Source organism: Panicum virgatum, chromosome 8N, assembly GCF_016808335.1.
Source record: "Panicum virgatum strain AP13 chromosome 8N, P.virgatum_v5, whole genome shotgun sequence".
In the NCBI taxonomy this organism is placed as follows: Eukaryota; Viridiplantae; Streptophyta; class Magnoliopsida; order Poales; family Poaceae; genus Panicum; species Panicum virgatum.
The window spans coordinates 35,129,864-35,153,513 of NC_053152.1; the positions used below are offsets into that span (position 1 = coordinate 35,129,864).

The 23,650-nt window shown below is 49.3% G+C and overlaps 1 non-coding gene across 1 annotated transcript; it reads right to left on the reverse strand.

Annotated features, from left to right (window-relative positions):
* Window positions 1–3,853: 3,853 nt before the first annotated feature.
* On the reverse strand, window positions 3,854–3,959 carry LOC120687078. Its single transcript, XR_005680578.1, has one exon. It is a non-coding gene; the product is annotated as a small nucleolar RNA R71 (small nucleolar RNA).
* Between the last annotated feature and the right edge of the window lie 19,691 nt (window positions 3,960–23,650).

The following is a 23,650-nucleotide window of genomic DNA, read 5'->3' on the forward strand; positions in this document are numbered from 1 at the left end:
CTTAGACCACCCCTAGCCGCCATGGCCTCCCTTCGAGGTTGTGCCATGGTGGAGTTCGGGAGTCATCCCCAACATTCGTCGGGGTATGTACACACACGATGGTGATATCAATCTACTCTTTATTCTAGTTGTCTCGACTTTGGTCTACTTCAATGCATGCTTTCTTTCTCATATGTGATGCATCCATATGTTCATAGTAAGATTAGATCTATTCGTGGTGATTAGTCTATATCTTGCGGATACATTGAGGTAGCGTGTTTTAGCTAGTTGGTTGATTACCCCGGTGTGGTGACAGCATGGCAGAGGGAAAAATTCTAGCGACGACATGATGTGGAATAGGATCGATGGCGAGTACCATGGGAGTCGTTGCGCGGCTACCAAGAGGAGGAGCTTCGAGTAAGAGCACTTGGTGGGCGTTTGGGGTAAAGCTTTGGGAAACCTTAGGTGTCAACACGCACCTTGCACCGGCGACCTTGGGAAAGTAGGCCGCTTGCGAGCCGCCTTTCTGAGAGATGATTTCGTGTACCTTTAGTTGAGATTCAATCTATGTTTTGATCACCTTTTTGACAAGAACTGTACCTATAGACGATAGGCCCCAGCTCCTTAGTTGAGTTATATCATCTACAGTTGTGGGTGTGATGAACACTTATGCTTCATTCATATCTATCAAGTGTTCAGTTTATATTCAATCTTCGCTTCATGTTTAGGATAGGTTCGATAGATTAGATGGTAAACTCTAGTCGGTTCGCTTCCGATCCATGGATTGATAAACCTTGGGGGTGTACTCTAAGGGAAAAGCTACCACGATCCGTGCGCTTGCGGTACGTAAATTGGGGCTCTAAGGAGTGTCAACAGTATGCCAGGCATGTCCGAGGGGCTCCACGGAAAGATGTTTGTGTTGGCGCAGAGAAAGTCGACGAGCACCACTTCCTATTTGCTGTCGAGGGTGGCGCTGACCTGCAACGCCTTGTCGTCGGGGCGATTCGGGTCGAGGGGCACCTTCTTGATTCCTTCGGCGGGTTCGAAGCTGCCCGCATGCCGGTGCGTGGAGTCCAAGGCCTCGCTTGCCATCTTGTCCAGAGTGGCTGCTCAACACACTCGACGTCGCACTCGTAGGCGTGCTCGAACGAGGAGCCGACGGTGATGACACCCTTCGGACCCGGCATCTTCAGCTTGAGGTAGGTGTAGTTGGGGATTGCCATGAACTTGGCGTAACAGGGACGACCAAGAATGGCGTGATAGGATCCCCAAAACCCCACCACCTCAAAGATGAGCACTTCCTTGCGGAAGTTGGTTGCCGTGCCGAAGCAGACGGGTTGATCGATCTGGCCGAGGGGTTGGACTCGCTTCCCCGGCGCAACGCCATGAAATGGCGACTTGCTGGGGCAAAGCTTGTTCAATCCAATCCCCATGAGCTCCAAGGTTTGGGCGTACATGATGTTGAGGCTGCTGCCTCCGTCCATGAGCACCTTAGAGAAGCGGGTGTTGCCGATGATGGGGTCGACAACAAGCGGGTACCGTCCCGGGTGTGGGATGTAGTCGGGGTGGTCCTCGCAGCCAAAGGAAATGGTTTCCTTCAACCAGTCGAGGTAGGATGGCATGGCCTTGGTGACGGAGAAGACTTCTCGGCGCTCACGCTTGCGCTGCCGAGAGGTCATGTTCATCGTTGGTCCTCCAAAGATGAAGAAGGCGTTCTCCACCGGGGGGAACTCGTCATCTCCACCTTTGTCGCCAGTATCCTTCTTCTTGTCCTCGTCGTGATGCGCGACACGGTTGTAGTACTTCCTGAGCATTTCACACTACTCGAGGGTGTGGTTGACCGATACCTTGTGGTAAGGGCACGGCTTCTTGAGCATGTCATCGAATAGGCCGCCTCCACCTCGAGGGGGGCCTCGAGGTCCTTTGCGGTCTGGGGCGGCGACGAAGGCCTCGTCGGAGTCTTCTGCCTATCTCGGTCCACGCTGGATTGGTGGGGCCTACTTCTTCCCTTTCTTCCCCCGCTTTTGTTTCTTGGCGGGGGCGTTGATCTTGACGTTGCCGCCTTCTGCGGGCGCATATTCCTTGCACTTGTTCGGCTTGTCATCGAAAATGGCGCCAACTGCCTCCTCACCGGTGGCGTAGTTGGTGGCAGCGTCGAACAACTCATTAGTGTTGGCGGGACAGCTTTGCGCAAGCTCATGCACCAGGTTCCTACACGTCGTGCCCTCAAGGAAGGCGTTGATGACCTCGACGTGGGTGATGCTGGGGAGCTCGGTGCATTGCTTGGAGAAGCGCCGCACGTAGTCACGCAGGGACTCATTAGGCTTCTGCCGACACCCTTTGAGGTCCCAGGAGTTCCTAGGGTGCACGTACGTGCCCTGGAAGTTGCCCACGAAGATTTGGACTAAGTCGGCCCAGTTGTGGATCTGGTCTGTGGGCAAGTGCTCGAGCCACGTTCGTGTGGCGTCAGCAAGGTGAAGGGGAAGGTTGCGGATGATGACCGCGTCTTCCGTCGCACCGCCAAGCTGGCATGCTAGGCAGTAGTCATTGAGCCATACTGCGGGATCGGTCTCGCCCGAGTACTTGACGAGGGTGGTGGGCTGTCAAAAGCGCGGGGGAAAAGAAGCGGTACGAATCTCTCGGCTAAACACCCGAGTGCCCGGAGGCTCCGGTGACTCGCCCCTGTCGTGCTCAGGGTCGAAGCGTCCACCCCGTCGAGGGGTGTACTTCCTACCATTGACAATGTAGCGAGCGTCGCCGTCGCCGGTATGCCCGTGCGTGTCGTGGAGTCACTCCCTTGCGGGAGCCTTTCCGATGCGGTCGTGCACCGAGGGTGCCTTCGCATCATGCGCTGCGGCTGCCTTTCCCTTCCCTCCTGGTGGAGTGTGCACCGAAACCTCGTGGTCCTGCCGTGCAGTTCCACTGGGCTGCTTCGGGACTATCGAGCGCATGCGAGACGCAGAGCTCTCGGCCTGCTGCACAGCATCTTGCTCGATGAGCGATTGTGCCTCGTGGCGCAGGTTGCGACCTGAAGTCGTCGATGGCTCGAGCATCGCTTGGAGTAGGTAGGCCGTAGCGACGAGTTTTTCGCTGCCCGTTTTCAGTTTCGGAGGTTTGTCGACATTGTAATCGGCTAGGATCCGCTCCCGGGCAACGCATGCCGCCGCCTGGGCATGTGCGCCACGCACGGTGAGCTGTTGCTCGAGTGCGGGGAACAGCTCCTGAGTCTGCCGATGTTGCTCGTCGAGCTTGGCTTCAAGCTCCATGAGCTGCGCCAGCTGTGCCTGTCGCGCCGCCGAGCTTGACGAAGAAGAAGGGGCCGCAGCCGGCACCACCGGTTGGTTTGCCTGCGCGTCTGCCCCGCCGTTCCTGTCATCACCCGGAGCGTTGTGCTCTTGCCCGTTCGTGAGCTGGACCATGAAGCACTCCTGGGTGGGATCGTAATCCCTCTCGCTGGAGTCCTCGGAGCAGGTGAGGCAGTAAGCCGCCGCGAGCTGGAACGAGCAGAAAGCATCGGGATCGCGGACCCCGGAGTAGTCCTCGGCCTCCTCGGCTGTGAAGTTGTCCATGAAGAAGCTGATGTCGTCGGCGATCGAGCTCGCCGTCTCAGGGTAGGAGTCGTTAGGAGACGATGCGATGAGGTTGCGGATCGACAGGAGGTGATGACCCGGCAGATCCTCATACTCGGCGAAGTTGGTGCTGGACGAAGAGGCGTAGGAGGCGTTACGTCTGACGCCATCAGGCTCCGCCTGTTTCCTTTCTCCCTCCTGGGGAAAGCAAAACAGTGGTTTTATAAAAACAAGGAAGCCGTCAGCACATGGGACAAGTGTTCCACAGCGTTCCTTGCCAAATTCTTTCTGTTGGGCAAAAAAATGACCTACGTGGAAGAATTTTAAGTTTCCAGCAGACAGGGATGGAATCCATCCCAGAAGTTTGGGAGAGACTCCAAGAATAGATACTCACTTGTCCTCATCATGGATGGACGAGTGGCTCGTGCTCCAAAGTTTCTACAATGGGCTAACCACAACATCCAGAGCCCATCTCGATGCTGCTGCTGGAGGAGCCTATCTAGACCTAACAATTGCAAAGGCTACGGCCTTAATTGAAAAGATGGTCTCCAACCAGGGCTGGAACGAGAAACGTTCCCAGTCCAGAACAAAGGGCGGAATGCATACCGTCAAGGAAACGGACATGCTCGCCGCCAAGCTGGACCTCCTACTGAGGAAACTCGATGAAGGGAACCAGCAACAAATGCCTGTTCCCGTCCATGCCATGAACTCGTACTTGACGTGCGAGGTTTGTGGTGACGGTGGACACTCGGGGAATGACTGCCCTGAGACCCGTGAAGACATAGCCTACACCAACAACAACAACAACACCGAGTTCCGTCCACAAGGAGGCTAGGGGTGGGGTCAAGCACGCCCACCATTCCAAGGAGGAGGTAACAATTTCAACTCAAATTTCAATTCGAATTTCAATTCAAACCAACCCTCCTTGAGAGATCTAGTTTTTGGCCAAGCTAAAATAAATGAATTTTTAAACAAAAAGCTTGCTGCCAATGATAAAATTTTGGAAAGTACAAATTCTAAAGTTGAAACTCTTTCTTCTGCTCTTAAATATCAATTAAGTTTCAACAAAATGATAGAAACACAACTGGCTCAAATCGCTACTGTTGTTCCTGTTTCTGAGTCTAGGAAGATTCCGAGGCAACCCGAACCTCTCGTTGAGACTGCAAATATGGTGTCTACCGGGTGGGGCAACCTTCCCCGGTAGACTCCCCGCACTACCCATGCAGGCAAGTACAATCCCCCGAAGAATGACAATTGGGATGGCCTGGTAGCAGCAATTCAAGAAGATCCAGGAGTCCCCATGATCAGCTGTTCAATCTTCGATCAATACTATGAGCATGCACTTTGCGATCTGGGGGCCAGTGTCAACATCATGCCCATGGTAATATATGAGAAACTCTTATACCGTACTCTCTCCCCAACATATATGTGTGTGCAACTCGCAGACTCTACAATCCGGTATCGCAAGGGGATAGCCAAGAATGTCTTGGTGTCGGTGCCCTGACCCGGCAGTCCGGACCCAACCAGTGATGATGCTGCGTGTTCCTCGTCCCAGATGTTGATGCAAGAGGCAATACAGTAACACACGGGTTTATCCTGGTTCCGGGCATGGGGCCGTACATACAGCAAAGGGGTGTGCGAGAGCACTGTACTGTCTTGCACCAGAGGTGCCTGTAGTAGGGGGTACAGGCGAGGCGAGAGAGGGAGGGAAGCTCCCAAGTCTCTGCTAGAGAAGGAGTTGATTGAGGCGAGTGCCAATATCGGGTTTCAGAGGAGCGTGTGTGCTCTGCTAGTAGTGCGAAACATTGTGTCCTACCGAATGGCCCGACCGCGCCCCTTAAAGGAAGCCCGCCTCCTCCTTTTATAGACACAAGGAGGGACGGTGTACATGCGCATTGGCTCGTGGAAGTCGTCGTCTTTTCCCCGAATCTCGGGGGTGCAGTGGTCGAGCACGGTGGGAAGTACACTGTGGGGCATGGCGTCGGGCGTGGCAGTCATCCTAGGCATCGTCCTCGGCCTTGCGGAGATCGTGCCGGCGTCCTGACAGCCCCAGCAGGTGGCGTGGTCGTCGCTGTAGGGTGTACCATCTTCTAGGTGTGGCGTGGCGGCGTTCCGTGGGCCCTGCAGGCCAGGTTCTTGCATATATATGTGCGCCAGCGGTAGTGGGGCACGGGGCGGTCCCGGCCCCCCCTGGGTGGAGGGCTAGCGCGTGCGCTAAGGGGGTCCCGAAGTCACGTGGAGGTCCCAGACCCCTCGAGGGGGGAGGTCCGGGCCTCCGACTGCTAGTGCTGAGCATCCCTCCTTGGGGGACACGTGGCGATGCCGGATCCCTTCCCGAGCATGGGACGGGTCCGGGGCCGTTGGTGTGGTGAGGTGGAGTCCGGACAGCAGGAGTTGGCAGAATAGTAACGGGAGCTGTGGCGAGCACGTCTTGTACCGCGTCGCAGGTTCCCACATTGTTGCCACAACGTCCGGGATGGCGGAGCAGTGACCGGAGTTGGCGAACGGGACTCCGGTCACAGCCACTGTGGGGAATGGCGGCCTGACGCCGTCTGACCTGGGTGCTATGGAGGAGTGGTTGGCATTTAATGCCTCTGTACGACGGGCGAGTGAGTGGAAGGGCCGTTTGTCCTTTTCGTCGAGGGGTGGCCTCGAGCGAGACGGAGACGTTTCGCCCTGCTCGAGGGTAGGTTCGCTACCCTCGAGCGAGGCGGAGACGCGGGGCGCGGTCGAGGGTCTCGATGGGAGCCCTCGAGCGAGACGGAGATCACCCCGCGGGTCCGAGGGGGGTTCGGATGGGCCGTGTGCTAGACTTTTTTGAGTCTTTTCCTTTCTTCTAGGTTGGAAGAAGGTCGTAGGCCTTCGTGGGCTCAGTTGACTAATATGTGTTTGCGTTTTCAGGGTGATTTTAGTACCCCGATTAGGGTGCCCCTAATCGTGGTCCCCGAGACTTGGTCCGCGTGCGAGACTCCTTTGTCCTTACAGACTTTGCGGTTATGGATATAGAAGGTGACCTCGGAGTCGAGCTCATTCTTGGGCGACCATTCCTGAGAGCCGCCAGAGCAAGGATCGACGTGGGAAGAGGAGAAATCTGCTTCAGCATTGGAAAGGAAAACATGTTCTTCAAATTTAAGTAAAGGGAAGAGCAGTCCATCCTGAACAAGCAGGATGACAAAGGGCAGGCACTATGGGATGCACCAGAATCCCAACTACCAAGACCTACAACCACATGATAAAAGAAAAGACGTGCAAAGAAGGTGAAGGTCGCAAGTTCGTCCTCGTCCAACTCTCCAGGACGAGCCGAACAATGGTGACTAAAGTAGGAGAAAGGTCTCGCTCGTCAGACTCAAAACGACGAGCCTTGCCGAAGGTAATTCGGTACGTATCTCATATTTACATTCCACCATTTTTCTTTTCTCGACTCTTTTGATTTTTCCCGCTGCATATTTGAATTTTCAAAACAATCTTGCATGCTAGAAACTTTCCTAGCACTTTTTCCATTTTCACAAAAATCCAAAAAAATATTTTCGAGCATAAAAATCCTTTGAAAAATAATTTTGAACATCTTTTCGAAGCAAAGTTTGGCCGGCACCAAAGTTCAAAAAGCTTATGACCATTAGAAGGGCAGTGGGCCCTGGCTGTCAGTAGGGTGGCCCACCTAGGGTTCGGCCGAACCCTAGGGTCGGCCGACCTCTTGACAACGGCTAGTGGGCCCATCCTTCTCCAACAGTCACTAGCCGTTGAGGTTTGTCTCCTCCAATGGTGCCCGGCCATTCTCTCTTTAAATAGAGGCCAAGGGGTGAGTTTTGAGCTCTCACACTCAACTCTCATTCACTCACTCCCTCTCAAACTCTCTCAAACTTTGATCTCGGGTTTTCATTGGATTTTCTTGCTCAAATTTGATTTCAAGAAGCCTCTCTCTCTCTCATTTCTTTGCTACAAGAAAGGAGCAACTCGCAAGTAAGAACATTCATTTTGATTTTACTAACGTAACCCGTTTCGAGTTGCACGTGTTTTTGTTCCATCATGAAAGGCTTAGGGCGGAAGGTCTCCGGCACATTCAAGAAGATGACGGGTGGAAGTTCATCCTGTTCTCGGGGTAGCTCAAGCTCGTACACACCCAAACCTATGCCTACACCAAGCACAATGGACTATGAGGAAGAAGAACAATACGAAGAGATGCAAGCCGAATCACAAGCCGAGGTCATAGAGATTGACGCAGAAGATGCCCCTTACCTCGACTTGCGAGATGATCATGAACGCCAAGGCTACGTCATCCTCAAGAACTGAAGCTTCGTCCACACCCGAGCATTCGATCCAGATCTCCTCGACAAAACAGGTATGTACGAAGACTTCTCTAATGTTTGGCATGCAATTGGATGGGATAACTTCGTTCCTGTTGAGGAGTATGGTTCTCGGCTCCTCACCATCTAATTTCTTTGCACTCTTCGGGAGGTGGAAAACTGGGTTTATTTTTGACTTTTTGGGAAAGAGTATTTGCTTTTTTGGAAAACTTTTGCCGGCCACCTCGATTTCAACAAACGCTGGCCAATTTCTCTTCAGCAAGCTTGCTGCTATTTTAATCGTCATGAATTTTGGGGCCAGATTTCGGGTCAAGTTGTCCATGGCAAGTTTGCACCTCGGTGCAGCGATATTCATAATCCGACTCTTCAGTTGATACACTAGTGGTTAACCATCACTCTGTTTCCTAGAGATGATGTCCGATCCGTGCGCAACGATGAGTTGCTCATTCTTTATACCATGGTCAACAAGATCAAAATCTCCCCCGCGCAAGCTTTGGTTAAGCAATGGCTTTCAAATTTCAAGATGACGGGTCCTATTGAGTGCACTTCTTTGATTACTCATATCGCTACACGTATCGGTGTCTTAGAGGGGAATTTATTCCTTTCATTGAGGGCAACCATACGTATATCGACGAGGCTTACTTGATTCAAGGTCACACACTCAAGAAAGGCCCAAATGACTCTTTGATCCTATTTTCCTTGGGCTTTAAAAATGAGATTCCACTGCCCAATGCGGAGTTTCATTTGTATAATTGCCATTCGCTAACCATCCCTCTCATTCCACGAGAAGGAGCTCGTAGGCATAGATCTTTTGGTTTACCTGGCAGGATGACAAGAAGCAGGACCAGAAGGGAAGCAGAACCGACACCACCACCTCAGCGGCCACAACACTCACATCAGCATGAGGCTGGTGGTTCTTCATGGCATAGTGCTAGCACTGAGGAGTGGTCACGGCAGGCACCAGGCTGCCGGTCCACCAGTTCCAGCTGCAGCAGAGCCCCAAACCTCATCATACGGACGACATCGTCCCAAGGTTTCGGTGCCATCACCCAGCAGCTAGGCGAGCTGCGGGTGCAGAACAACAACATACAAGAGGCACTGCACCAACACATCGATACATCCCAAGCATGGCAGTGTCACACTAGCGAGAGACTCCACGACATGGAGCAGTTGCAGTTGCAGCGATAGGAGGAGTGGAGGGCATACTGCCGCTGGACAGGTTTCAACCCCGACCAGCCGTAGTGAGCCTGAAGCTAGCTTGGGGGAGTACCCCCACGAGAGGTAACTTGTATCATTTATCTTTATTGCTTTCATAACCTTGCATGAAACCCATAAAAATTTGCAAAACTTAGAAAACACCAAAAATATTTCCTTTAGTATGTGTAGTAAGCATGGTGTAAGTTTTCCTTGTTGAAATGATGAATAGTTGCTCTGTTAATTTCCTTTATATGCTTAGTTACAACTTTATGCTCTGCCTAGTTTTGGTTCGTTGGCTTGAAAGTTCAAACCTTAAACTTAAAACTTGTGGGTAGTGAAAAAGCATGATCCAAATCTAAGTTGTTTTGAGCTATGATATGGTTAAGTAGAGTTTCTCTTATGTGATACTTGATATCCAGAGTATTTAATTTTTGAAAACACAAAAATATAATAAAGTTCCTTGATGATATGAAAATTCCTATCTAAGGCCATATGTTGTTTTCATTGCAAAACTTTCCACATATGCAGCTTGCTATCTCATTGACCTTTTTCAAATTGTTGTAACCCTTAGTAAGATTCATTTTATACTCCCATGATCAAGATCACGTACACATTTCCACCACATGCTATGCTTCTACACTAGAAGTAAGCAAATATCCATCCATCCTCAAAATAAAACTCCATGTCCATGTATGACACCACTCTCTCTTAAAGCATATCAAGGATATGGGGCTATGCAAAAAAGAAAATAAAAGATGCATACCCAAAGAAGGTATGCCACATGCTTCGGCATATCAAAAAAAAAGAAAAGAGAGAAAGGAAAGATGCATACCAAAAGAAGGTATGCCACATGCTTAGGCATGTCAAAAAAGAGAGAGGAAAAGATAGCCCCTTATCCAAAAAGAAAGAAAAAGGAGAGATGGTTCATACAAAGGAGTTCGTACACTATTCGCCAAAAATATCCACACACTTGCACATCTTGATCAAGGTTTATGACTTGTTTCTCCTTTGGATCCGGTCTTTGACTTAGCAAAATATGAGAAGTAGGTATGCCTTCGAATCTTCCATACCTACAGCTCCACAAAAATAGCCATTAGAGATAGGTTGAGGAAGAAAGGCACAATAAAACGCCTTGGTATGGAATCATACACATTGAGCGATCTGAGAGATCATCCGAGGAACTTTATAAATTTCTTTGAAAATCTTTACAAAACCTCCGGATTGACAGTTGAACTAAAGAGAAAGAAATATGAGCACTCTATGATACCGTTCTGACTCTCAACCGCCAAAAGATGAGGTGAAGCTATAAACTCCACAGGATTAAGGTAAGAGGTAAGAATAAAGGCCAACTTATTCAAAATCAAGGTAAGAAGCATTTGGTTGTGCCTAAGTATGAGTTGGAAATTCAATATCGTAGCAAATCCTGATCAACAACGAGCGCCTTGTTTTTCTCGGGACGAGCAAAAGGCTAGCTTGGGGGTGTGTTGACGGTCGTTAAGTGCGAAATATGACCATCAATTATGCTCGTAAATGAAGGAAAACCATACCTCTTACTCGCATATTTGTATCACTAACCTAGCTCCACAGTTGTTTTTGAAGATTTATGTTTTCAGGAGGACAAGTCTAGGATAAAAAGAAAACACGAAGAATACGCAGACAAAGTCGCAGAAGATGGCATCCTGCGTAACACATGCAAAAGAGACCCACAAATCAGACCAAACCGACCAACTAGACCCTGGCATCGACATAGCAACCTCAGGACCCACCAGTCAGTCACCCAGAGGAAGGCGGTGGCCAGAACCGCCAAAGGGGGGGTCGGCCGAACCCATGGTTCCGCCGAACCTGCCCTAGCGCCTGTCTAGGTGCATTTTGGCGGGAAGCTTCCTCTGATCCTCCTGAAGTCGGTGGCCAATGTTTGCATACAAGGAGATGGCGGGAACCGACCTCTCAAGCTATAAAAGGGGCCTCTCCTCTCTCACACCACACACACCACTTGAAGGCCTCTCTCTCACACTCTTTTGTGACTTGTACTCCTTAGGGTAGTGGAGCTAGGCTAGTAAATCATCTCCTTAGCGAATCCAGTCATCCTCGGGGTCGGCGAGCAATCCTCGGCCTCTGGTATGGCTTTGTATTCCGACTTTTGTTATGGTATTCATTCTGAGTTCGTTCTTGGTTATCTTGCTATGTTCCTAGCATGCTTAGACTTGATCTATGCTTATCCAAGTTATGCTAGTTGCTTGCTTAGACCAGATGATCTGGGTAAGGATATTGGTTCGTTGTGCTTTCGGGTTTGCCTTAGCATCTTACCTGTCCATCTGAAGGGTAGGGGACCCGAGGGTGCTAGGGTAGTGACCTCATATGCGGGCGTGGTGCCCGGGTATACGGGATCCCTCGGATATGATGGTGCTCCACGGTTTGACTGGGGTAGACCGCATGTGGTGACAACCCTGTCGATCCGCTGGGAAGCTGCTTCTCGGTTAGCGTACTCCCTGACATTCGGGTATCGTGTAGGAGTTCATGCAAATATAAAACGGGACTGGATGTTCTCTAGTGCGGGTCATTCTCCCCGATGTCCCTAATTTTCCGGCACCTGCAGCTCTAAGCATGTGGCTAACGTAACTTATCTGCTAATATGAATAGTATAATAGTATCTGTGCCTAAGCTCCCACTAACCTTAGGTGTTCTTGTTTATTCTTTATTCATGAGAGTTGGTTGTTCTGTGTGTGTCACATTACTCCTGATTATCTTTTATTTATCACTTACCCTTGCATAATCAGTAGTCTGCACCTTATTTAATAAGTCATGGTTATAGAACTAGTAAATATCTTTACACAACTTCGCCATCCCTTGGGAAAATATAAATAACGATACCCTGAATACTTCCGGGAGAAATGTTACAACGGTATATCCTTGCGCTTGTGGATCTTTCTGTAAACGTTAAGACATACCAACACGGCATTTCTGCCACCGTTGCTAGGGACACCCCCGTTCCTAGTGATTGAGCTAAAAATGTCAACACTCAGTAGTCTGACCGGTTAGAACGGTCAGAGCGTCCGGTCTGACCGGTTCGTCCAGAACTAGTATCTCGGCTTTCGCTTGCATTGGCTTTCTCATGTTAAGATATTTTTTAGTAACATTGTAGCCAGATGCTTGCTGAGCCAGAGCATTCGCTTTCTATTATCTTCTCTTGGAATATGTCGAATCACAAATTTATCAAAGAGATAATATCAAGGCATGTATCAAGATAAGCATTTAAAGATCCATTGTAACATTGGCATACCTTGGAAACTTATTGCACCACCAGAAGTGAATCTCCATAATCTTCCACATGTTTAACACCCATTGATCCCAAGAATTCACCAAATAGAAGCGCTTCATATTCAACTTGGTTATTCGTGCGTTCTTCGAATCGGTTTGAGAATCCAAAAAAATAGTGCCACTCGGAGAAATTAGAACGGCACCAATTCCTTGACCATCATCACAAGCCGATCCATCAAACAACAACTTCCAAGGTGTGCAAGTAATATAGCCGACTTCCAAGTCATGCTCATCATTAATCCGATGTTCAACAATAAAATCTGCTACAATTTGGCCTCTAACAACTCTTAAAGATTCATAGGACAAATCATATTCAACAATCGCATAAGCCACTTTTCGATTCTACCACTCAAAATCGGCTTTTGTAGCATATGCTTAATAACATCGGCTTGACAAGTAACTATGTAAGTACTAGATAAGAGATAATGCATCAACTTGGTACAAGTATAATATAATGATAAGTACACCTTCTCAATAAATGTATACCTTGTTTCTACATCAATAAGCCGTCGGCCCACATATGTAATGATATACTCCTTCCCTTTGGTCTCTTGAGTCAACACAACACCAATAACTTTATCTTCTGCAGCCACATAAAGCCTAAAAAGAATACCTCGTTTAGGCATCTTGAGAACCGGTGGCGAAGACAAGTACTTCTTGATCTTCTCAAAAGCTTCTTGCTGTTCTACCCCCCAAATAAATTCAGCTTCATCTTTCAACTGAAGAAAGATCAACATATCGGCTATAGGCATAGGATATTCATCTTTAGGAGTAGCCTTATTAAGATCTCTAAAATCAATGCATACTCTAATCTTGCCCGAATCTTTCTTTTCAATGGGCACAATATTAGAGATCCACTCCGCATAACGACAAGACCGAATAAATCCAGCATCTAGTAAGTGATTAATCTCTTCTTTGATTCGGTCATACATAATATGATTAAAACGCCTAGCAGATTGTTGACAAGGTCTAAAACCATCCTTGATCGACAGCCGATGCTCAACCAAATCACGACCCAAACCAGGCATCTCAGAGTATTCCCATGCAAAACAATCGACATATTCTTTTAATAACTTTATTAAATTGGCTTTACAATCATCCGCTAAATTTATATTTAGAAAAGTCGGCCTAGGAATAGAACCAACTCCAATATCTACTTTTTCTAATGGATCAGCCAACGTAAAACCTTCGCCTAATTTATCAAAATCACCGAAGTCCCAATGCACTGCTGCAGCCAGTCTGCGATAGACCGGTCGTACCGGTCAGCTGACCGGTTAGAGGCAGCGGTCTAACCGGTCGGCTCTGTGTTGTTAACCTGATGCATCATAAGAGTAAATGTAGTCGATTCTCCATCGGCTTTAAAACAGCAGATACAAAACGCTCCTTGGTGCAACTGATCAAGTCATAATCGGTCAAATCCAGGCCCGATTAACACTTGATGTTGTCATGTGCACCAACGAACTCGGAATTGGTGGTTGCAATGAAAGAAGGGGCATCACCATGTACCACCTCAATTTCATCGCTGATCCACTGAATAAGAAATTGATGCAAGGAAGATGGCACACATTGATTGGCATGAATCCAATCACGTCCAAGTATAAGGCTGAAGTTACCTTGCACCTCGAAGATGAAGAACGCTGTTGGGATCATCTTGCTTCCAACAGTCAACTCCATTGAAGCACCCCCTTGGCACCAATGGGATCACCTCCTCCAACGCCGCTGACTGTCATGTTGGTCTTGATCAATTCTTTGTCCAATCCGCCAAGCTTCTTATACAATGAATAGGGCATCAAATTCATAATCGCCCCACTAATCACAAGCATGCGAGAAACTGGCTTCCTGTTTATGTGCCCCCTCATGTAGAGAGCCTTCAAATGATTATCCGACTCTTTGAGCTTCTGAAATATAGCTTCGTGTGGTCCAAAGTCCAAATGAGCAGCTTCCTCCTCCAACATCGCCAAGTAATCATCGAAGAAGCACGCAACATTAATCTCCATATTGGCACGCTCAGGAGAAGCTTCATAATCCACCAACTCCACATCTTCTGTTGTTGAAGGGGCTGCTGGAACCTCTGTTGTGCGAGGAGCCAAAGTAGGAATATCTTCTTCGGCTTTCTGCTCAGACTCAGACCCGACCGGTCTGACCGGTTGCTTTGAGCGGTCAGATCGGTCTAGGAAACTGGTCAGACCGGTCGGCTGGGGTGGTCCAATCGGTCCTGATGGCTAGTCAACTAGCTTGACCTGCCACATCGTGCCTTGAGGGATCCTTGGTCTGTACTTTTCCAAGTGCTCATCCCTCAACTTCTCTGCCTCTTTTTCCTTCTGTTCCAGGCGGTGAAGGTGCTGCAACCTCCTCTTCTGAGTATGTGTCAACCCCGGCGGGCACCACCTAGGCTGAAAATACTTCTCCTTGTCTTGGTCCTTGGGGTTGCTGCTGCTGGCCTCATGATCATTGGCCAACACAAGTTTCTGAGAAGCATCGACCGATTTCTCAATGATCATCAGTCCTTTTTGTGCATCTTGGATTTTACCTTTGCCATCCTCAGCTTGCACAACATCAGCAACTGAAGTCTTCCTAGAATCCACTTGCACTGGCTCAGGTTCGTCCCTCTTCTCCTTGGCGCGATACTCTTGACGCGTAGGACGAACTTGGACCGGCCTCTGTTGAGACCGGTCTGACCGGTCGGGGTAGACCAGTCTAACCAGTCCGAGATTTTGCCCCTGACCAGATTGGTGTTGCCCCAATCGGTCGTGAACCGGTTGCTTCAACCTGTCAAACACAGGTCCCTTGGAACTTCCCTCCCCCTAGAAGTATGGTGGATATGGCATCGGGTAACATTGCATCCAAAATCCCCCATGCTCCCATGCGGGAAACTAAGAATCCGATGCCGGCGGAGCCCATTGCATAGTAGCATACATCGGCTTCATCTGTTGAGGAGGGAACAAAGTAACCACATCACCCCTGCGCTTGCTCGATTCTCCCCTAGGAGATGATGGTGCGCCTTGTCGCGGAGGTGACCTTGGTATCTTTTTTAGCGACCGATTGTTTGGAACGGCCTTTGAGTATTTGTTCAGCAACTGATCAAAGGTGGGCTTCTGATTCGCAAGCTTACCCTGTACCTTTGGCTGGTTTGTCTTCCACATATCCACTTCCGGACGTTTAGGCTTAAACGACTGGGGTTGACCACCAGGGCGGTCTGTTCGGCCACCTGGACCGGTCGGAGCAATGGATCTGACCGGTCTCGGTTGAGCAACAGACCGGTCACCTGAAGAAGAACCCTCTTGCCCCCCGAGCGTACGAGGCCTAAGTATTATTCTCAGATTCTTCTTCCCATCAAGAGCCTTCTCCTGAACCACTTCCCTAGCCAGAATCTTGTTATCAATAGTTAACGACCTCTCATCACCAATGATCACGTTCTTGCCCTTTGCTCCTTTGGCTTGATCCAGCTGAATGAGTACATTGGAGTTGTTGAGATCAATGGTATGAATAGGGAACAGAGCTTTGTCTATCTTCATCTCTGGAAAGGTCAATCGTCCTTCATTTATGGCCGATTGTACCTGTCGACGAAACACATTGCAATCGTTAGTTGCATGAGATTAAGAATTATGAAATTTACAATAAGCACACCGCTTTAGCTCCTAAAATGGCGGTATAACATGAGTAATCTTTAGATGCCCAAGTCTTAATAATTCATAAAAAATGCAATCGCACTTGGACACATCAAAAGTAAACTTCATCTCCTCTTGCCGATTCCTTTGAGTCGGCTTGAGAGATGCACAAGAACATAGTTTGGCCACGGTTGGCCAAACAAACTCAGTGGCATATACTTCTTTGTCCTCATTATCCAAAGAATTGGAATCATATTCAAGGATATGTGTATTTGAACGATGGGACTTATAGGTATCTTTTTCTTTTATGAACTTAGCCTCCTGGCCTAAAGCTCTTACCTGAAGCTGATTTATCGAATAGTGATCTGAACCATCAAGCATTTCTCTATAATTAGAATGCAAACCCGCAAGAGCTAAATCGGCCAAATCTTTTTCAGAAAGCGTCAAATTATAACATCAGTTTTTAATATCTTTAAATCTTTTAAAGTACTTATGGATAGATTCGTCTCTATCCTGTTTGACCGATGTCAAGTCTGTCAACTTAGTTTCATTATCCCCGTTGTAAAAATGATCATGACACCTTTGTTCTAATTCGTCCCAAGGACGAATCAAATTAGAGGCTAACGATGAAAACCAAGAAAAAGTTGTTCCAGTTAAAAATAAAGAGAATAAACGAAGTCGCAAAGACTTACTAGAACCAGCTTCTCCAAGTTGAGCGATATATTGGCTAATATGCTCCCAAGTGGATCGGTTATCATCACCACTAAATTTAACGAAATCGGGAACACGCCAACCAGCAGGGTAAGGAATCAAATCGAAAGCATCAATGTACGGCCTTTGGTAAAGCCGACTCCTACCCACGTCTAAACCGAGTTTAGACTTGAACATACTAGCCAGATCTTCTCTCACCATAGCAAAGTCAGCCTCGTAGTTGCCCATAGATGTTTGGCCTAAATGATGTGTCATAGGATGAGTAGTGGACATCGTCTGTGTAGCATAGTGAGGGTTTGACTTAAGCAAATCATCCCAAACATCTTTCGGCATAGGTGGAGGGAACGGGGGTTCACCGTATGACTTTGTAGTATACGGTGGCACAAAATCCGCCAATTCATCCTCTCGCCCAAAGGCAGCCGAAGAAGGAAGAGGCGCGATGTGTGGCTGTGACGTAGTGCCAACCACCATGGCACCGGTCTGACCGGTCTGACCGATCCAGCCATCGAGGCACTAGTCGGACTGGTCGGCTGGACTGATCGGACCGGTTCAGCCATGGACGGTCGAACTGTTCTTGGTGGTGGTGTTTTCCCCACGAAATAATTCGGCAGCATACCGTACTGAATATTCTCTATTTGCGCAGCCGAAGAACTGGCATTAAGGGTTTGATTAGAATAATCATTAGCGACTCTCTTACCCCTATTGCAGATTCAAATCAATGAGTAGATCTTGTGTAAGCTTCTATGATTGTTCTAATCTACTACAAAAGGCCTCCGCAAACTGCTTAATAGATTCGAATGAATGACTTACATCGGTTGGAGTGGAAGCAGATGTTGCAGCAACTGTAGTCGTAGTAGATGGGTTCGGTGGTGGCAGCGTAAATGTAGGCATGACGAACATCTCCTTCTTGACGACGCCTTGCCGAGTCTTCCCATAACATGCAAGCAATCTCTTTGTGCCCTCGTCCTGCTCCTTGAGCTGGGCCTCGAATTGCTTGCGACGCTCCTCAGCTATGTCCTCGTACTTGACATCAACAGAAGTGGAATCTACCTTGGAGGGGACGGGCTTTTCACCGGCCATTTTGTAACCGATGGATGCAGATCTGTCCCCAGCGGAGTCTCCAAAAAGTATGTTGACGCAAGATTGGTCAACACACAAGCACTATAATGCGTAGGATCGCAACGATCAGAACCCGACGAAGAACCCTGACAACCGGTCAGACCGGTCGCGCCAACCGGTCAGACCGGTCGGGTACAGAGGAGCTTCGTGAAAACCTAAAACCGCAAACTCGGTAGTGACCCGTCGGAGCTCGCTGATCTAGAGTTGTCTTGAAGTCAGCAGGCCACCCAAGACTCCCTTGAACGCCGTAGAGACGAGCAAAGAACAGCACGATGTCGGAAAAGTTAGGGTTTGAGAAAAATAAGAAAATAATAGATTGATTGTTTCGATCGGTAAAAAGACCTCAATCGGCCGTGGTCTTTATATTTATAGGCCGGAAAAGATGTACCCCTTCCAAATCGGGTTACAAATGGATTCTATAAAATAAATCTAATCAGACTCGGATTACATAGGCACAGACTTGTCTGACCGGTCAGCCTCGGTATTTGCCAATTTTGGCTACCAACCGCCCGGCCACGCCACGAAGCTGCAGGGCACGGCTGCTTCAACCGATTGCAATGTGGACGAAGGCGACATGAAGGTGAAGCCTCTTGCGGCGAGCAAGGCCAAGGAGAAGGACCAGTTGAGACTCCTCTACACCCAACATTTGCAGTGGCGGCTCGCCAATGCGCATTGCGCAGGCTGGAGCTGCCCTTTCTTCGCAAGTAATGGTGACAGAGGTGAGCGACTCTGTTCTTTGCAAAACTTGAGGTCTGAATGTCTGATATGCTGAGAATTCAGAGAGATTCAGATGTAAGTGGTTTCACTGATACTGATCCTTGATCGTTCATGGCAGAGAACCTTGTTTGGTGCAAGGATCAGTATCCTGCGGACACGCAAATCCGTCGCCATGAGAAAGATGCAGCTGCAGCTGCTTCGAGACGACAGCAAACTCGTGGCAATCCTATATAAAAGATTTTCCCTTGTTCGTTTTACCATATACCAGTTTTACACAGAATACACGCTGCTGTTTCTGGTCTGAAATCATCAACTTTTACTTTCTTCAGTTAGCCAGGACAAATGTCTTGGTGTCCCAGCTCTCCGGAGTTGCCACTCAAGAACACATCCTTATGGCGAAGTGCAGAGAGTTGCAGTCCACACTAGCGTCAATGCACGTAAGTACCTAGCAGGTATAGTACCACCTGATCGGATTCAGCTCTGGTCTGTCTTCGGTTTAATAATTAATGTTAATAAAACAGGTCAAGTACAGCAGCCTGCAAGGGCAAAGGATGCAGCTGAACCCGAGAACGGTTAGGCCCTGTTTGTTTCCATCAATTTTTTTAGCCCAACCATCCGCTAATTATGGATTAACATACCTCATTAGATTTGTCTCGTAATTTGGCCCTAAAGTTTTACAGTTAGTTTTGTAATCAGATTTTATTTAATATTAATAAATATCAAAATTCTCTTGAATGTGACATAGTCTAAAGTTTAGCACTTGAAACCAAACAACCCCTTATGCATTTCAGGAGCATATTCAGTCTAGTCTCTCTAGTCTTCAGCTGCAGAATGTAGGTGCGGACGTGCGGTTGGTTAGAAAAAAGACAGTTTGCCGAGTGCAGTTGTATCAGTTAGGAATACGCCTATCAACCCGTGCTCCCGCACGGGCTAATTAAAATTAGTATAAGAATGAGTTCAATAATTATAATTATGTATCTCACTTACTTTTTCATCAATTAAATATTCTAACACATACTCTAAAATATATATTTATCATTATTTAGTTACAATAGATTTTATTTTGCATCCCACCTCCACATGTATTCGATATATATATTTAGTTGAACTATTTGTTTGTGAATTGGTAGTCTTATCTCTTCCATCATACATAAATACATGGTAATAAATCGTGGGTAGTATTTTTATATAAATAATAATATTAGTAATGATAGAAATTGTAATTTAGATTTTTATATTGATACTTTAATATTTTACTATAATATATAATTTAAATTCAGATTTAGGAGTAATTTAACTTCTAATAATGATATATTAGATAATTTATATGCAAATTTAGGGGGCTATTTGTATTATAATGGCATAGTTGGGTAATTTACACGAAGATTAGGGGGTTACTAGTCTATCTTCATAATGGCAGAGGTGGTTAATTTATAAGGAAAGATAACAGATGCAATGGCTATTATAATTAGAGTTGTTAGATTGACAGCTAGATGTTTTTGATTTTTGTGAGAATTTATAAAATTTCTCTATTTTTTAGAGTGTCCACCTAGAATCCTAGGTGGCTTCATGTGAAGACTTTAAAAAAGCCTCCAATTAGTAATAGTAAGATATGATAAGATTACTATAATACTGTTGGTGTAGCCCAACTAGGCAAGGATCGATATATTGTATTACTAACATGCATTTTTGCCATGATGTTGACGAGACTTTCTGCATCCCCAGCTGGTTCAAATTTGTTGTGGGGTTCTAGGGGTACCCACAGCCGGGTGGCGGAACGCACCCGCCTATTCCCAGCGAGGGAGTACTCGGGGAAGTACTAGGCGATGGGGCTGGATCTTCGCTGGGACAAGGACTCAAGAACACACGATTTAGAGTGGTTCGGGCCGCCGGAGCGTAATACCCTACGTCCACTGGGAGATGTATTGTTCTTGGTAGTGTGTATGAACCTATTCTCTGCTGGCCTTGGCTCCTTCTCAGCCTGAGGTTTTCTAGCGGCGTCCCCCCCTTTTATAGATCAAGGGGGAGCGGATACATAGGGCGTTGATGCCCCGACAGGTGGGCCCAACGTGACTGTGGCTACAGTGGTAGCGAATCTTTACTGCTGCTCTCCTGACTCAGGGGGGTCTTTTCTTGTCCCGTCAACTAGGCGCCCGTTGGAGTAGCGTAGCTTGCGGCGTGGCCTGCTGAGGCTATTATGTAGCGTCATAATGGGCGAAGCTGAGCCGTCGTATCCATCTGGTAGACGCAGTATGGGTGGCGCCAGCGGCTCCACTGCCTTGGTAATACGCGATCAATAATATCCCCTGGTCAATGAGACGCCTCAGCTTCTGTCATATCAATGCAGACGTTCACCTACTGCAATAAATGCAATGGTGGGTGAACGTTGGTATGGAAACCCAAACGGCCATGTCTTGCAGACACGTGGCGGCCCCGGACCACCCCGACGCGGGGCGTCGATCTCTTCCCTTAGCGAGGGGTCCGGTTATTATACAGGGGGTCCGGGACCCCATGAGGGGTCCGGGACCCTGCGGGGGTCCGGTCTCCTCGGGGAGGTCCGGAGCCCCGACTGCTTGCGCACGAGTTCCTGCCTTTTCCAGGACACGTGGTGTCCCCGGACCTATCTCAACTGAGGTTCGGTCCAGGCCGCTGCTGGGAGAACAGGATTCCGGACCGCAGGGGTCCGGCTGTTTGGATGTAGTTAAGGATAACTACAAGATCCTTGCCTAGACACAGCAAGAGGGGGTACCCCAGTCCTGGGGTACCGACAGTGGCCCCCGGGCCCACCTCGGGTGAGGTACGAACCCGCAGGTGGGGCCACCATCGTGATGAGTTCCTATGCAAGTTGATTGCGTTGGTGTGCCCTCGGAGAGAGCGGTCATCCCGGTCCCCTGAGGCCGGTATGCCTGTTGCTAGGTTTAGGTACTAGAGTGCTCTCCATGGTACGACGAAGGTGTAGGCTTAGGGTACGGAACCAAGCTAAGCGGCTACACAGACTTCGGATCGCTCAGGGAGCAAGCACTGCTTCCCGGACCTGGCTTTTGTCGACCGTGGCGAGCGGTCTCCGCCGGAGCGGGCCACCGGAGTGGACTTGGAGCGACCGTGGCGAGCGGTCTCCACCGGAGCGGGCCACCGGAGTGGACTTGGAGCGACCGTGGCGAGCGGTCTCCGCCGGAGCGGGCCACCGGAGTGGATTTGGAGCGACCGTGGCGAGCGGTCTCCGCCGGAGCGGGCCACCGGAGTGGACTTGGAGCGACCGTGGCGAGCGGTCTCCGCCGGAGCGGGCCACCGGAGTGGACTTGGAGCGACCGTGGCGAGCGGTCTCCGCCGGAGCGGGCCACCGGAGTGGACTTGGAGCGACCGTTTGCTGACAATCCGATGAAGCATGCTACCGGACCTCATAGTAAGGTGCAAAAAAACCAAGCCTTATACTAGAAGAGGGCCCGGGACCTCTAAAGACGGCAGTCTTGGATACTAGAGTACTTCTAACAGGGTAGTGAAGTACGTAAACTTTAGGGTACATTACCAGGCTAAGCCACACGGAGCTTCTCTACCCCAGGATACAAATACCACTTCCCCAGAACAGGTCCCTAGGGGTCCGGACCGCCTTCCAGCTAGAAGGGGTGTCTTCACCTGACCACAAGCCAGCAACTTAACTTGGATTGTTAGCAATAAGGGAAACTCTGGTCAAGAGGAAAGAATAGTTAAACCAAGGCGAATAGATGTAACCAGGGTGGAGCCTAGGTAAAACTGAGAAAGAAAGTCTCCTTTATTATTGTGGTTGTCACGGTATACATCAGAGGTCGGGATTACGAGGTCGGACCTCCACTGCTCCGGACCGCTTTTGCCTGTTTGTGTGATAGGGCCAGAGGTCGGGTTTACAAGGTCGGACCTTGACCGCTCTGGACACACACGTAGACGCCACGCTATTACAAAGGAGAAAATCTCTCATTCCTTTCTTAGGAGTAACCTACGGCTGCATGCTATACAGCGCGTGAAGGCGCCCTGGATGTGCCTGAACCGCATCATCCAGCATCACCTCGGGAGCTCGGGGGACCCCTCCTTGCCTAAGAGCTGTCACATGCTTACATGGCATGAGACAAATTCTTTGGCTTTGAATGGAAGAGGCCCCCTCCCCCTGCCGTCGCCGTTGCCGATGGAAACCAGAGCCCTTGCGCAGCAGATGGACCGGTGCGACGCGTGGAGAAGTGCGGTCGTTCGCCGGCTTTTCCTTGGTGCTAGCGCCAGGGGCCCCCGCGCGAGGTGGCGGGGTTCTGTCTGCAGCAGCACCGAGCAACGCTGAGGTGGATCTCCGGTGCTGGCGACGGCAGGACGTCACGGTCAACTTCCTCCGGGATGGCCGTCGGCTCCAGGCTCCATGTTGAGAGAAAGCCTTGAGCCGACGCCATGCCACTGCAGAGGAGGCGTGGCCATTGCTTGAGAGAAAACCTTGAGTCGACATAGGAGCGGCAGCGCGCAGCGGCGCCTCCGCTGTGCGCTGCTACGCCGGCTCTGAGGTGTCGCAGTGGCGACGCACAGCAGGCGCCGCTGCCGTGCGCCGCCGCACCGAGGGCGTTGGAGCGCCGGTGCCATGGCATGTGGAGTGAGTGTGGCGCTGCCTTCCTTCATCTTCTCACTCGTCGTTGCAGAGGATGAACACGGCCCAAAAGCCCAAAAATCCAGCCAACTCCTGTCGTCCCCACGGACGGCGCCAAAATGTTGTGGGGTTCTAGGGGTACCCACAGCCGGGTGGCGGAACGCACCCGCCTATTCCCAGCGAGGGAGTACTCGGGGAAGTACTAGGCGATAGGGCTGGATCTTCGCTGGGACAAGGACTCAAGAACACACGATTTAGAGTGGTTCGGGCCGCCGGAGCGTAATACCCTACGTCCACTGGGAGATGTATTGTTCTTGGTAGTGTGTATGAACCTATTCTCTGCTGGCCTTGGCTCCTCCTCAGCCTGAGGTTTTCTAGCGGCGTCCCCCCCTTTTATAGATCAAGGGGGAGCGGATACATAGGGCGTTGATGCCCCGACAGGTGGGCCCAACGTGACTGTGGCTACAGTGGTAGCGAATCTTTACTGCTGCTCTCCTGACTCAGGGGGGTCTTTTCTTGTCCCGTCAACTA